We start from the raw sequence: 13,174 nt of genomic DNA, 5'->3' as shown, positions 1-13,174 counted from the left end.
GCTGGACTATGGCAGACATAGTCCTCTGCCTAGACCCTCTCCTTTCCAAAACCAAAGTCAGATGACATGGCATTTGCTGGTTGAAGGTGCACATCCGCAGACAACCATGAAGCCTGTATGCAATGTTAGCGTTCCTCACATGTCTGTCACCTTCTCCATTGTCCTCTGTAGGATGTCTTCAGTAATGTTGACTATGGTGGTGTAGGAGAGCCCCTGAGAATCATGAAGAGCCCTGCAAAATCCGGGTTCTCTGAGACAGTGTCATCACCTGTCTCTGTCTGGGTCATACAGTGTAAATCTCTATGGTTGGCTCTTACATTTGCTGCCATGATCAATTCCCAAACTGAGAAACGCTTCAATATCACGAACTTCCTCCAAATGGTCTCTGGCATTTCTTTGCATTTGAATCACTGCTAGATAGATTTGTTTCTTCCGTAACTCTAGCTCATAAGTGGTTTCTGGTTAGGAGTCTAGGAATTGGAGGTTCCCATAACACATGCCCTTATCAAGAACATTTGATTTCTTAAAAGAACTGAGTGATCATTTCATTTTAGACCCCAGCAGACTTTGTGGGGCTGGGGTACAGTGACCGTGGAACAATTTCCTGCCTTTTCAATACATTACTGTTCCATTTGCTGTGGTGAATGAGATCAGAAAAGTAAATCTGAGTGCCCCAGTGACTCACGTCTGTCATTGCAGCACTCAGGAAGCTGAGGCAGGGGGATAGCCATCAGTTCAGGTCAGTCTGGGTTTTCTCAAAATGCAAAACAGAAAAAGATCAATGCCCGGATTCACATGGAGATTGCCTCAATTCTGCACACATGAGGTCCACATGGTGTTTCCCATAAGCAGAGAGCAGCTGCAAGTTTGAAACGATGCTCCAGAGAGTTGACAGGTTTCTGAGACACAGCATGACCTTGTCTATGCAATGTACAGTGATTATTATTGTCTTTGTCTTAATTGTTTTTGAGAACTGAGTGGAATTCTGACACAAACGGCAACTCCCATTGTGTTACTGCAGAGTCTCTGGCTGGATGTCGAACCAGTCACAAACAGGTGTAGTGTGCTTTGCATGCAGAGAATGCTCTTGAAGCACATGTGTCAAGGCAAGACGAGCACACGCAAGCCTGGGCTATGTCTCAAGGCATTGCTTTTGATTTGACTGTGTTTGTGTGTGCGGTTTGTGCATCATGGAGGACGTGTGGATGTCAGAGGACAACTTTTGGCCATCTGTCATGTGGGAGTCATTGGCATCAAACTTAGATCATCAGGCTTGGCAGCAGGTACCTCACCCACTGAGCCACTTCACTGGCCCAACATCACGTCTTAGCCATCAAAGTTTCCCAATAACTTAAACTGAGCACTAATTTTCAGTCATCAGGCACTCATTAATTTTTAAACCGCCTTTGGTTTAGGCTCTGATCAGCACCCTCAGCGACAGTACTTCTAGAAACTCAGTTAGATGCAAACATATTTCTGAAAAGGCAGCAGTCAAGAGAAACCTTGTCATTGTATTAGACCGAAGAAGTTAGTTTTCCATTCTCTAGGGAGTGTACACACAGTACATCCTGCAGTGACCCTGCAGAGGGTAAACTGTGTCACTATGCAAGGTTCTTTCAAAGGCCAATCCAGCCACTGCTATTTTTCCAGGGATCCAACTTTCAAGTCATCTCTATTGTGTAGACCCCACGGCTACGTCCACGGTGTCAGCGAATTACAGAAATGACCGTGCTCCATGAGTGTGGCTGGGAGTCAGGTACCCGTGCGTATGGGCACATGTGTGTGTAGAGGACAAAGGCCAACCTCAGGTGTCATTCCTCAGGAGTGTCTCACTTTCAATTCAAGACACGGTATGTCACTGGACCTGAGGCTCACTGACTAGGCTTGGCTGACTGGTAAATAAGCCCTATGGCCACCATGCCTCTTTGTGAGGGTGCTGGCGATCCAACTTATGTTCTCATGATTATACAACAAGTACTCAACCAGCTGAGCTGTCTCCTAGCCACCAAAGACTACATTTAAGTGACAGCCTGACAGGGCAGGGATTGAAATTCACATTAATAGTCTTTGATAGAAGCCACTAGGGGTATGCACACGAAAGAACACATTGGGGCCAAGCATTCCAACTAGACATTTCTTTTTAATTCTGTCATTTGGTAATAAAGTTATTGTTCTATTTCTGCTATATTGCATAATAATATGTTTACCCCTGTAACAATCTGTCACTTTTGCTAAACATGGGAGCTAGGAAGCAGTGCTAACACAGTTTCTTATCAACTACCTTTACCCGGGTAGATGCTGAAACACCGTATGTCAGGTAGAAAGACTTAGGCTTTACAGTGACACTTTATTACTGTATTCTAATATTTGATCATCATTTGTGAAAATAGCATATTGGAGCCGCAAGGGGAAAAACTCATATGTTTCAATACCTCTGACTAAACTCCTAGAGATTAAAAAGCTTTGGATTTCTGAGCCACCTAAGACAGGCCTCAACTAAATGTATTTTTGCTACTCATTCATGTAGCACCCACTCTCCTCAACAATATTCTAGACTGTGCTACCAGAAATGGTGAGAATGCTTTAGATATAAAACTTTCAGTATGTATTTTGATGAAATGTTAACTTTTATTTTGAGTCAAGTCGTTGAGTATTTAACTGCTCTGTTGGTATGTTTATTAAGAACTTCACCAAGCAAGAAAAGAAAGGGCAGATAAAACACACACACCATGTGAACTGTGAAATGATAAAGTCAAATATTTTCATTTTTAAAAATCACATAAACCAGGTGTTCTAGACCACCCAAGAAGGTATCATGGCAGACATGGATGGGAATATGAATACATAGTCAAGAAGACAGAGGGGATGCTGGGAAGGACCAGTACAGGAGAAATAAGATGACAGTAGAATCCACTTAACATGTAGACAGGCAGCCAGCAATGCAGCTACCCTCCTGAATGAGATCACATCTCAGCTACCACATACATTATAATGTAAGAAGGGATTTACTGAAGCCTTCAATTGTCTCATGGGCGGTTTGAAAGTGAAGCAGGCTAACTGTAAAGTGCCACTACTTCTAAAAATATGTAGCCCCTTCTGAGTTGATAACCTGGCTGAATAAAACCAGGAATAGCGAGGAGCGAGAGTGAGCACCAGTGCTCTGATAGGAGGTGACACTCACACTTCTTCATTCAGAAAGTTCAAGTAGTGCTCCGGAGGGGACTGCCAGGTGATAAGTTTATCAGCTTGAGAGTTCCTTCAAAGGCAACATGGGGACACCAGCAGACCATTCTCCTAACCAATCCAAATAAACAGACTTTGGGGAGTTTTCCAAAGTTTAAACTTTAACAAATACTTACTAAATACCTAATGCAAACCAGGCATCATTCTGTCTTTATCATTGAAAGAGACAGATAATGTCCCTTTGATCATTAAAGTTACATTTTGCTGGAGGGAGATGAGCCATTAACACCATGTGAATAACTAGTGCCTCAAGTTATGGTTGGAGGAGGTTAGGGTCTTCTGTGCAGAAACACAAAGAGAGATTGAAACAAAGTAATGGAGTTACAGTGGACTGATAAGTGGACTGATAAGGGTTGCACATTATCCATGTGTGAAAAAGGAGGTCAAAGAATCCAGTAGCCCTGGAGTATACTGAGCGGGAGACAGAATGTTAGAAAACAAGACAGAGTGGCTGCTGGTGTTAGGCTGAGCTGGAGCTTGCCAACTGTGCAGGATTTTATAGGCTAAGAAAATAAATTTGGATTTGTTTTTGAGTGTGTTGGAAAACTGTTGGAAATTTCTGAGCCAAGATAGGAGAGGGGAGTTATTTACATAACGTTCCCATTCCTTTCTCCCACCCCTACCCCGACATTTCCTAGGCTCTGGAAACAGGCTCCAAGTGCATCATGCAGAGAGAGTGAAAGCAGAGAAATTGGCAGTCCTTGCTTCCTGTGGTTTGTGTCTGGAGCATGGAAGTAACTAAGCCTGATCTGTTATCGTTGGAGTGGAGTGTGGCTAGGTGACGGCCTGATAGAGGAATTGGCTTGGTAATTGATCATAGAAGATGATGCTTTCCTCTCTGTTAGAGCATGCTGCTGGCCAGAAGTGGAGCACACTGGTTTTGCGCTGATGATAACTATGTATAGACAACACAAAGTTAGGTTTAGCATGGGAGAGCTGAGCAAATTCCATTAGCTGAGTGGTTGACAGGCAAGACAGGAGGCTAGGCTACCTTGAAGGAACTTAACCCAGGATGGCAGCCTTGTGGGATGAATGAGATCTCCCCCTGCCCCACCAGGTGTTTTGTCTTTTGGCACCACAGCCATCAACAGTAGAGATCATTACACATATCAGGAGATCTGGTTATGAGAAGATCTTCTTGGGGACTTTGCAAGGGAAACATAGACTGTCCAAAAGAGCTTCATCTGAGAGCCAGGGTCTACGATGGGCAGTGACAGTGGCCAGTGAGTGACACAGGAAGGAAACACACTGGACAAAGGGTAAGGAGTGAGCAAGACCAAGGAGCAGGGAAATATAAGCTTCATCAAGCAATCAGGGCTGGGTCAAGGAAACAGAAGCTTTGAGATAGACAGGAGCTTAATATTTTTGCTAGCTACGGAATTAAACATGTAATTGTTGATCATAAATATTAATCACCAAAATGAGAAATAATTTGGAAGCCATAAGATGACAATATCTGAGGCTATCAAGGGGTAGATTGCACATCTTTCCTCTATAAATCTAACTGAATTTGGGTAGCTTTCACACGGGTTCTATAAACTGAAGTAATGAAGACTGGAGAAGGATGATGGCAGCAGCCATGGAGAAGAGCCACGCATGAGATGTTGGCTCTTGCCTGGCAGCAAGGCAGCTGAAATTGATGTTTAATGAACTTGGTCATAAAAGTAGCCATATCAGGCCAATAATGTGGCTAGAGCAGATGTAGGCTCTTACCATCAACCTGGGCTGGATTCCATCTCTGGGACTCACATGCTAGAAGAGAGAACTGATTCTGAAAAGAAGTGCTTTGGGCACCTCATGTGTGCTCTGGCAAGTGTACACTTAGCCTCTCACACATACAGACATACACAGACACACACACAGACACACACACTCACACACACTCACACACACACATACACACACACACACACACACACACACACACAGAAAAATCATAATTTAAAAGGGAGTTTAAGAGGAGGTACCCTACAATGGGGAACAGTGCTTCTCCTGGATACATGGGCTAACAAAAGCTCAGTGCTAAATCCAGGTTTGCTCTTTTCAAGTTGCTGGCCACTGAGATTTCTTACACCCTTCTGCAACTGTAGGCTATTGCTGTTGCCCAGTTACCCTGAGAACTCGGTGGTAAGAACTTATACTGAACACAACACAGACTTGAATCACAGAGATGGAGACGTCAACCTGGCCCTGGCCTGGAAGCTTCCTTCTTTCCGGCCGTCAAGCTGGCACGGACCTGGCCAGCTTTCATACTGCTGGAAGGTTCTATGAGTGTCACCATGGAGAAAAGTCATCCACTATCTTGCCCAGCTCTTAACTCTGTGGGTGCCAATAATGACTGTCGTGACAAGATGTACCCACTGGCGTAACTATGGCATCAATGTTATGGGAGTAACCAATCGATTGCTTTCTGACTGGATTTAAATTCCTTTTCCCAAGAATGAACTGTTAATTGGGCCCAGACTGGTAACTGGCTAGGTCAGCGGGTTTGGGAAGAACCTAATACTCTCTGGTAAACGTACACAGTAATAACTGACCCCTAAGTGCTTATGTTCACACCCCCAGGTCAGTGGATCCCTCAGCCCTCGCCAGGGAGGCTTCTTTGGCTGAAGAATGGTGACCAATACAGAGATCCCTGCAGTCAGCAGAAGGAGGGTAAGGAGACTCTGAAGTAATTATCTCTAAATGAGACAACCTAACAATTGTATCCTCTTTCCCCCAGCTCTCAGAGACCAGACCAGAAGAGGAGGTAGGAAGACCATAGGATCCAGAAGCAGTGAATGAACGTCTGTAGTGAATTATTTGTTGGGCATGACAAAGCCACACACATGTTAACTCATAGTGGCTGTGACTGCACACGCAAGACCTGTACAGGGCGAATGGATCCTCATCAAAATTCAAGCAAAACCAAGGGAGGTGTTCATGAGATCCTATTCCTAACTGAGAAGCTGTGGGCTGTTGTCAGATGCTAAGGTAGGTAGAGGAAGATTTCTTCAGAGCTGTAGCCTCTGAAAGGCCACCGATGCTCCATTAGATGCCCAGGCACACACAGGAAACACTATGTAGATTCTGTGAGTTTTAAAAAAGAGAAAGGTGCTGGGCAGTGGTGGCACACGCCTTTAATCCCAGCACTTGGGAGGCAGAGCAGGTGGATTTCTGAGTTCAAGGCCAGCCTGGTCTACAGAGTGAGTTCCAGGACATCTGGGGCTGCACAGAGAAACCCTGTCTTGAAAGACCAAAAAAAAAAAAAAAATTAAAAAAGATGAAAACTTTCAAGTACATGAACTTTTTAGGTGTGGGATGGGGTGTGTTTGTAGGAAAAGATGACCAGAATGAATCAAAAGAATTAACTTTTGGTTCCAGGTTACAGACATGATAAGAGACATCACATGAGAAAATGAACAGATAGTTGGAGGTACAGGCCTGGTTCAGGGACACAGCAGGGTCAAGGGCCATGAGGGCACCATGACTCACGAAATACTGAGAGTATTCACGCTCTCTGAATAGGGAGTGCATCTTTCTGTTGATACCACCCTGTAATTAATGAGTATGCTAGCAAATGAGCCCAGAAATGGGTTTCAGAGAGCGTAGAATGGGTGAATCATCTACAGGTGAGGGAGGAGGAAGAGGTGGATGCACAAAGGCTGCACCAGTGAGTGATCTGCTTAGCCAGTGGGTGTTCAGGAAGTAGAAGGGAGCACACACATACGTGTGCAGGTGACGGAGCATCAGGAGTAAGTTCCGAAAGCTGCTGTGGTCACAGACATTGAGTTCTGTACCACAGTATTGAGCCTACCCCAGATCCTCTGTCTGGAGAGCCTTCCCCATACCTTCTAAAGATTCAAACAGAAATTCTGACATAAAAGTAACTTCCAACTGTCCATATTAGCAAGTTTAGAGCAGCAGCATTTCTCAGATCGCAGGTCACAACATCTTTGGCAAACCTCCATCTTCAAAAATAGCTACAATGCATAACAATAGCAAACATCCAGTTATGACGTAGCAACACGAGAAACTGTATTGCAGCACTAGGAAGGCTGAGAACCAGTGGCTGAGGACATGAGATAGAAATACAATCTAATAGGCTGCATCTCATATTTTCTCTATTGAAATAAATGAAAACATAGGTTTAATTCACAGCACATGTATGTTTTTGAAACTTTAAATTACCACCTCCCCAGTTCAGGCTCTGAGTCACTGAAAAGAATTAGCAACAATGCTGGGTAGAGCCTTTGACACAGAAAGCACAGTATTAAAGTCTGGGAGCCTCCCAGTTTCTCTACAAAACAAGAGGAGAAGAAAGCTCTGAAATCTCTGACCTCTCCCACCAGACTCAGCTCCGAGTTAAGAAATTTGAAAATACCCTGGGATTTATGCACAGTTCTCATGGTTTAACGCCTTTGGAAGAATGCAGCCTGTAACTGGTCCTATCATAACAATGACTGAAATGTTGCATTATAAAAATATTATGGGCTTTACTCAGTATCTCCAGGCAAAAATGAAAACAATCATTTTGTAAGCATCCCAAGGACTTATACCTCAGACACAGCACCAGTGGTTCAGCCTCAAACCAATGTGGTCTCAATTAAAGGCAATAAAAGATGAGGCCTGGGCTCTCTCTTGCCTTTCCCTGGAGCTCCATGCCTGGAAACCATGGGCTTCCGGAGACTTGCGGGGACGGGAAAAACCTTTGTTATGTTTTTTTCTCAGCTTCTCCTCTTATGGAGACAGGATAAGCAAACTTCCCAGGCAGCCCTGTACCCAGGGAAGCTGTTGGTTGGAGTGCTTGTCATATTTCAATCAAAGTGGGGGCCAGCCTGTCCTCACCACCCAGCGCTGTCTCTACAGTCTCAAGGACCAGAATTAATGAATTAGCTATTGATTAAATTCCACTCTAGCAAATCCTCCAAGGCAAATAAATGAACTACCCAGGGCACGTGTAGGCCGTGGCCAGACATGTCTGGGGTATCGATCAGTAGTTAGTATTCTTTGGGGACACCGAAGCAGCCAATGATAAGATGACAGGAAGGGAATGTGCAGGGTGGGAGCAGAGCTCATTTCTAAAGGGGCAGATTGGGAATCTACCATGGTCCATATGATCTTTCTGCATGCATGTGTGCCTCTGGGGTAGGCAGAATGTGGGGAACACGGCAAGAGCCAGCACTGCAGGATGATGCAGTCAAAACCACCACTGTGTAAGTTAAGGTCAAAGACAAGGATGAGTGGATGCAGTCCAGGCATCTAATCAAACAGGCTCATGTGATAACTGCCTGCTCATGTGATAACTGCATGCTCATGTGATAACTGCGTGCTAGTAGAGTATATCAGAGTTAACTTCTGCTGACATTGCATTTTATCAAAGCGGGGGCATTGAGAATGTATGCTTTATAAGAAGACAAGTTATTTGCCATGTTCTAGAGGTAAAGTCAATCTACTGACATCTTTTTGAGTGAATTTCACATATGATTTTTATATATTGCTAACATAAAAGAGATTAAAACAAACAAACCAGAAACGTAATTAACAAATATTCTATGGCAGAGAGTATAACGAAATCACACAGACAATGTTATGCTCAAATGAGGCTAACTGCTTTGGTGCTGGTGTGCTTTGATGGATGGCTTGGCAGCCTGTACCCCTCCTTGCAGCCTTGCCTTTGGGAACTGGTACTCTGCCACAATGGTTCATTTTAAGAAGGAAAACATTTTACGTGCCAACATTTTGTTGTGAATGGTGTCTTTCAATTTTTTTTTTTTTTAGATCTCTGGCTGAAAAGAGGAAAATAAAATCAGCTAAAGGCATTGCAATAAAAAAAAAACTACAGTGGAGAGAGGTACCCGGTACTGATGAGCATGGAGTAAAGCTACTATGCCCCTCTCTCCATGTATCATAGTGGGAAAGTCTGCACACATCACTATCTGAGGACTCTGGGATGTAACCATGGTAGTAACATCAGGAGAGACATCAAGTCATGAAGAGCTTATGTCAGTAAGCTCTTATGACATTTTACCTTAACCTCCACATATAACCTAAGGGCAGTGTGAGACAGAAAGCCAAGAACATGAAGCCTGAAAGACCAGCAAGATTTGTCAACCTTTTTGGCTGGACACCGCAGAGGGAAAGATCTGTGAAGGACAAAGTGTGGGGCAAATCCTCATTCTGTTTTGTTCCCTCAGTTTTCTCCATGGCCCTGCCAGAAGGATGGATCTTGTCAGGGGAAGCACCATTGCTACTCTAGCCTAAGTGGAATCAGAAAGACCAAGGACAGACAGATCCCTTTTCTATTCAGAGGAACCAGAAAAGGGACCCCTGTGGCCCAGAGAATAAACTCAGGGAGGGAGATCTTTGCTGTTTCCTCTTTGCTTTCTCCTCAATCCCCACAAAGTGGCATCAGTTGTGCAAACTGTGAGGATGCCAGAAGGCAGAAGTCCCAGAAAAAATAACATTGCAGCCAAAGGTCCAGGAAAGAAAGCGCAAGAAAGACTTGGGAAGCGCTAAAAGATTCAGAAACGAAGTAGCACACATTCAGAGTCAACTTCGACTGGCATGTTCCTGAGTGTGTCACACATGTGAGGACTTGCTTCATCACCTGGACCTTCCTACAGTGGCCCTGTCAAGTCCTGAGTGAGCCATGGGGAAGGGTGTACATGGAGGAGAACGAGCTTGGAGCTAAGTTACTGACAGAGAAGCAGAAAATATTTAGCCTAAACTTAAGTACTATTGTTAACCACAGGTAAAAGATAATGAATTTGTCTTTAGCGGCTATGAACAAAGTTATTGTACCATAGCCTAATGTTTAAAAAATGATTTCAGGAAACGCTCTCATTATTCTAAACGATTCTAATGAAATCTGGGGTGGTTATATGCACATCAGGTACTATAGGGATTAAAAACAAGGAAAGTTTGAGGGCTATAAAGGGTTAACCACAAAATGAGAAAAGGGTTACTTTAACATGTCAGTAAAGCACATTCTGCATGTATGTATTTGGTAGCAACACATCAAATGTATAAGGTAAAACCAATGTACCTGTCGTTGTCACAAAAAACATCTCCCACCTCAAATAATAGAGGTGGTAGTTTCTTTTAGAAATGAAATAATCATGGCCTGAGAACGCACAGGTTACCCCAAATTTCCCATTCCAATATAGCAGTATGTCACTGAAGTTCTAATCAGTTAGTATCCTTATAGAAAAGACACTGTAAGGTATGTCTTCTTTTAAGGAATTTCCCTTCACACATCCAAAGCAGCAACAGAAAAGAATACAGTTATATGTAGAGACAACACAGCTCCTCTGACAATAATTGACAGAACAACACAGCAGGACAGTAAGTCTATAGATAATCCAAAGTCACCATGACTCAGCCTCTTCTACCCAGCATGTGTAAAACACACCCATCACAGAGGCATACTCACTCTCTTCAAGAGCAACTGGTCTGCATTTAATAACTAAGATAGATTGTATCTGTGCCCTGAAACAAACCTTAACTCATGTAAGAAAACGGAAAAATCACGAACCAATGTCCCTAGAACACATGAGAATTAAACTAAAAATCTGTATTAAGTATCTGAAAAACAAACAAACAAACAAACAAAAAACCCTCAAGTGTTTAGTTAATTTATCTCCTTGTGAACAATCTATAGGGCAGTAAGATCCAACCATAAGTAAAAAGTATTTTACACAAATGAGAGTGTCTCATCTTACAGTGTGCTCTGCCTAAGCCAGAGGAAAACTCAAAGCAACAGTCTCTTTACTTCCTCTCATACAAATGAAGCCTCTGAGGAAACAGTAGAAAAGCAAAAAGGAAGAGAAAAACAGTCAAGAGCAGAATAATCTGGAGTAGCAAATAGAAAATAATATTTCAAAAAAAAAAAAACCCAACAATGAAGAGTGAAGAAGTATAGCAAAGTAAAAACAAAATTCGAGGCTTTTAGGCCCAGGCCTGGTGCTCCAGGTGCTGGTCATAAAACACTAGCGACATTCCTTCCTCCACCCACCCGCTTCCTGGGTTCAAAGAGTGTTCATTCAAAGAAAGTCACCCTGACCCACCCTGACCATTAAGAGAACCTGCAATGCAAATGTGCTATGGTTAGGGGCTCTTAGATTGTTAGGGGCTCTTAGAAACTGTCTTGAGAGATAACCTGACACTTGTGACTTTGCACTTCCTTGAGACTCTTAACTGGTATTTTTGGTATTTTCCAACAACGCTCTTCCCACCTCCTTGAGTTGTGGTTTCTTCCTTTAAATACCCCCTTACTCAGCTACTTGGGTCTCCACGGTCCTCTACCCCTGCGTGGTGTATGACCATGGGCCCAAGAGCGCTCTTGAATAAAAATCCTCTTGCAGTTGCAGCAAGACCGTTTCTTGTGTGATTTGGGGTGTCGCCTCTCCTGAGTCAGAATGTGGGGGAGTCCTCACGTTGTGGGTCATTCAAAGAGTATCCTGTGCTACAACACTATATATCCAAATACCATAGGGACAGAGCTGGTTTCCCAGGAGTGCCAACACACCTGTGAGCACAGGTAAGACCACTTCTACTCAAATTTCTGGCCCAAGTGGGGCCCACCGAGAGCCTCCAGGACACAGAAACCAAGGAACAGCAGGGAACAAGAGTCTTCTGGTGTCCATCTGTGTCCTGGAGCTGACCCTGTGCCACAAAACTCTCCATACCCAAATTCATCCTGGAGAGAACTGGTCTCCTAGGAGTACTGACACACAGGCTTACAGGAGGGACAAGCCACAGTCAGAGACAGCAAGACCAGCTAACACCAGAAAAAACAAGATGGTGAGAGGCAAGGGCAAGAACATAAGCAACAGAAACCAAAGCTACTTGGCATCATCAGAACCCAGTACTCCCACCACAGCAAGCCCTGATATCACAAACACACCAGAGAAGCAAGGCTCTGATTTAAAAGAAATACAGGAGAACACAGGTAAACAGGTAGAAGCCCTTAAAGAGGAAACACAAAAATACCTTAAAGAATTGTAGGAAAACACAACCAAACAGGAGAAGGAATTGAAAAAAACCATCCAGGATCTAAAAATGGAACTAGAAACAATAAAGAAATCACAAAGGGAGACAACCCTGGAGATAGAAAACCTAGGAAAGAGATCAGGAGTCACTGATGCAAGCATCACCAACAGAATACAAGAGATAGAAGAGAGAATCTCAAGTGCATAAGATACCATAGAAAACATTGACACAGCAGTCAAAGAAAATGCAAAATGCAAAAAGCTCCTAACACAAAACATCCAGGAAATCCAGGACATAATGAGAAGACCAAACCTAAGGATAATAGGTATAGAAGAGATTGAAGGTACCAACTTAAAGGGCCAGTAAATATCTTCAACAAATTTATAGAAGAAAACTTCCCTAACCTAAAGAAAGAGATGCCCATGAACATACAAGAACCCTACAGAACTCCAAATAGATTGGACCGGAAAAGGAATTCCTCCCAGAAAAGAAATTCCTTCTGCCACATAATAGTCAAACCCCAAATGTGTTAAACAAAGAAAGAATATTAAAAGAAGTAAGGGAAAAAGGTCAAGTAAAATATAAAGGCAGATCTATCAGAATTATACCAGACTTCTCAACAGAGACGATGAAAGCTAGAAGATTCTGGGCAGATGTCATACAGACCCTAAGAGAACACAAATGCCAGCCCAGGCTACTATACCCAGCAAAACTCTCAATTACCATAGAGGGAGAAACCAAAGTATTCCATGATAAAACCAAATTTACACAATATCTTTCCACAAATCCAGCCCTACAAAGGATAATAGATGGAAAACTCCAAAACAAGGAGGGAAACAACACCCTAGAAAAAGCAAGAAAGTAATCTTCCTTCAACAAAACCAAAAGAAGATAGCCACACAAATATAAAAATAACATCAGAAATAACAGGAACCAACAATCACTTTTCCTTAATATC

The 13,174-nt window shown here is 43.2% G+C and overlaps 1 protein-coding gene across 1 annotated transcript in view; it reads right to left on the bottom strand.

Annotated features, from left to right (window-relative positions):
- Positions 1–13,174, bottom strand: part of Ush2a (usherin) — a 673,376-nt gene that overhangs the window by 176,967 nt on the left and 483,235 nt on the right. The gene's annotated exons all lie outside the window — the stretch shown is intronic.

The sequence above is a fragment of the Mus caroli genome, chromosome 1 (genome assembly GCF_900094665.2).
Source record: "Mus caroli chromosome 1, CAROLI_EIJ_v1.1, whole genome shotgun sequence".
In the NCBI taxonomy this organism is placed as follows: domain Eukaryota; kingdom Metazoa; phylum Chordata; class Mammalia; order Rodentia; family Muridae; genus Mus; species Mus caroli.
This window is presented reverse-complemented; position numbering and strand designations above follow the sequence as displayed.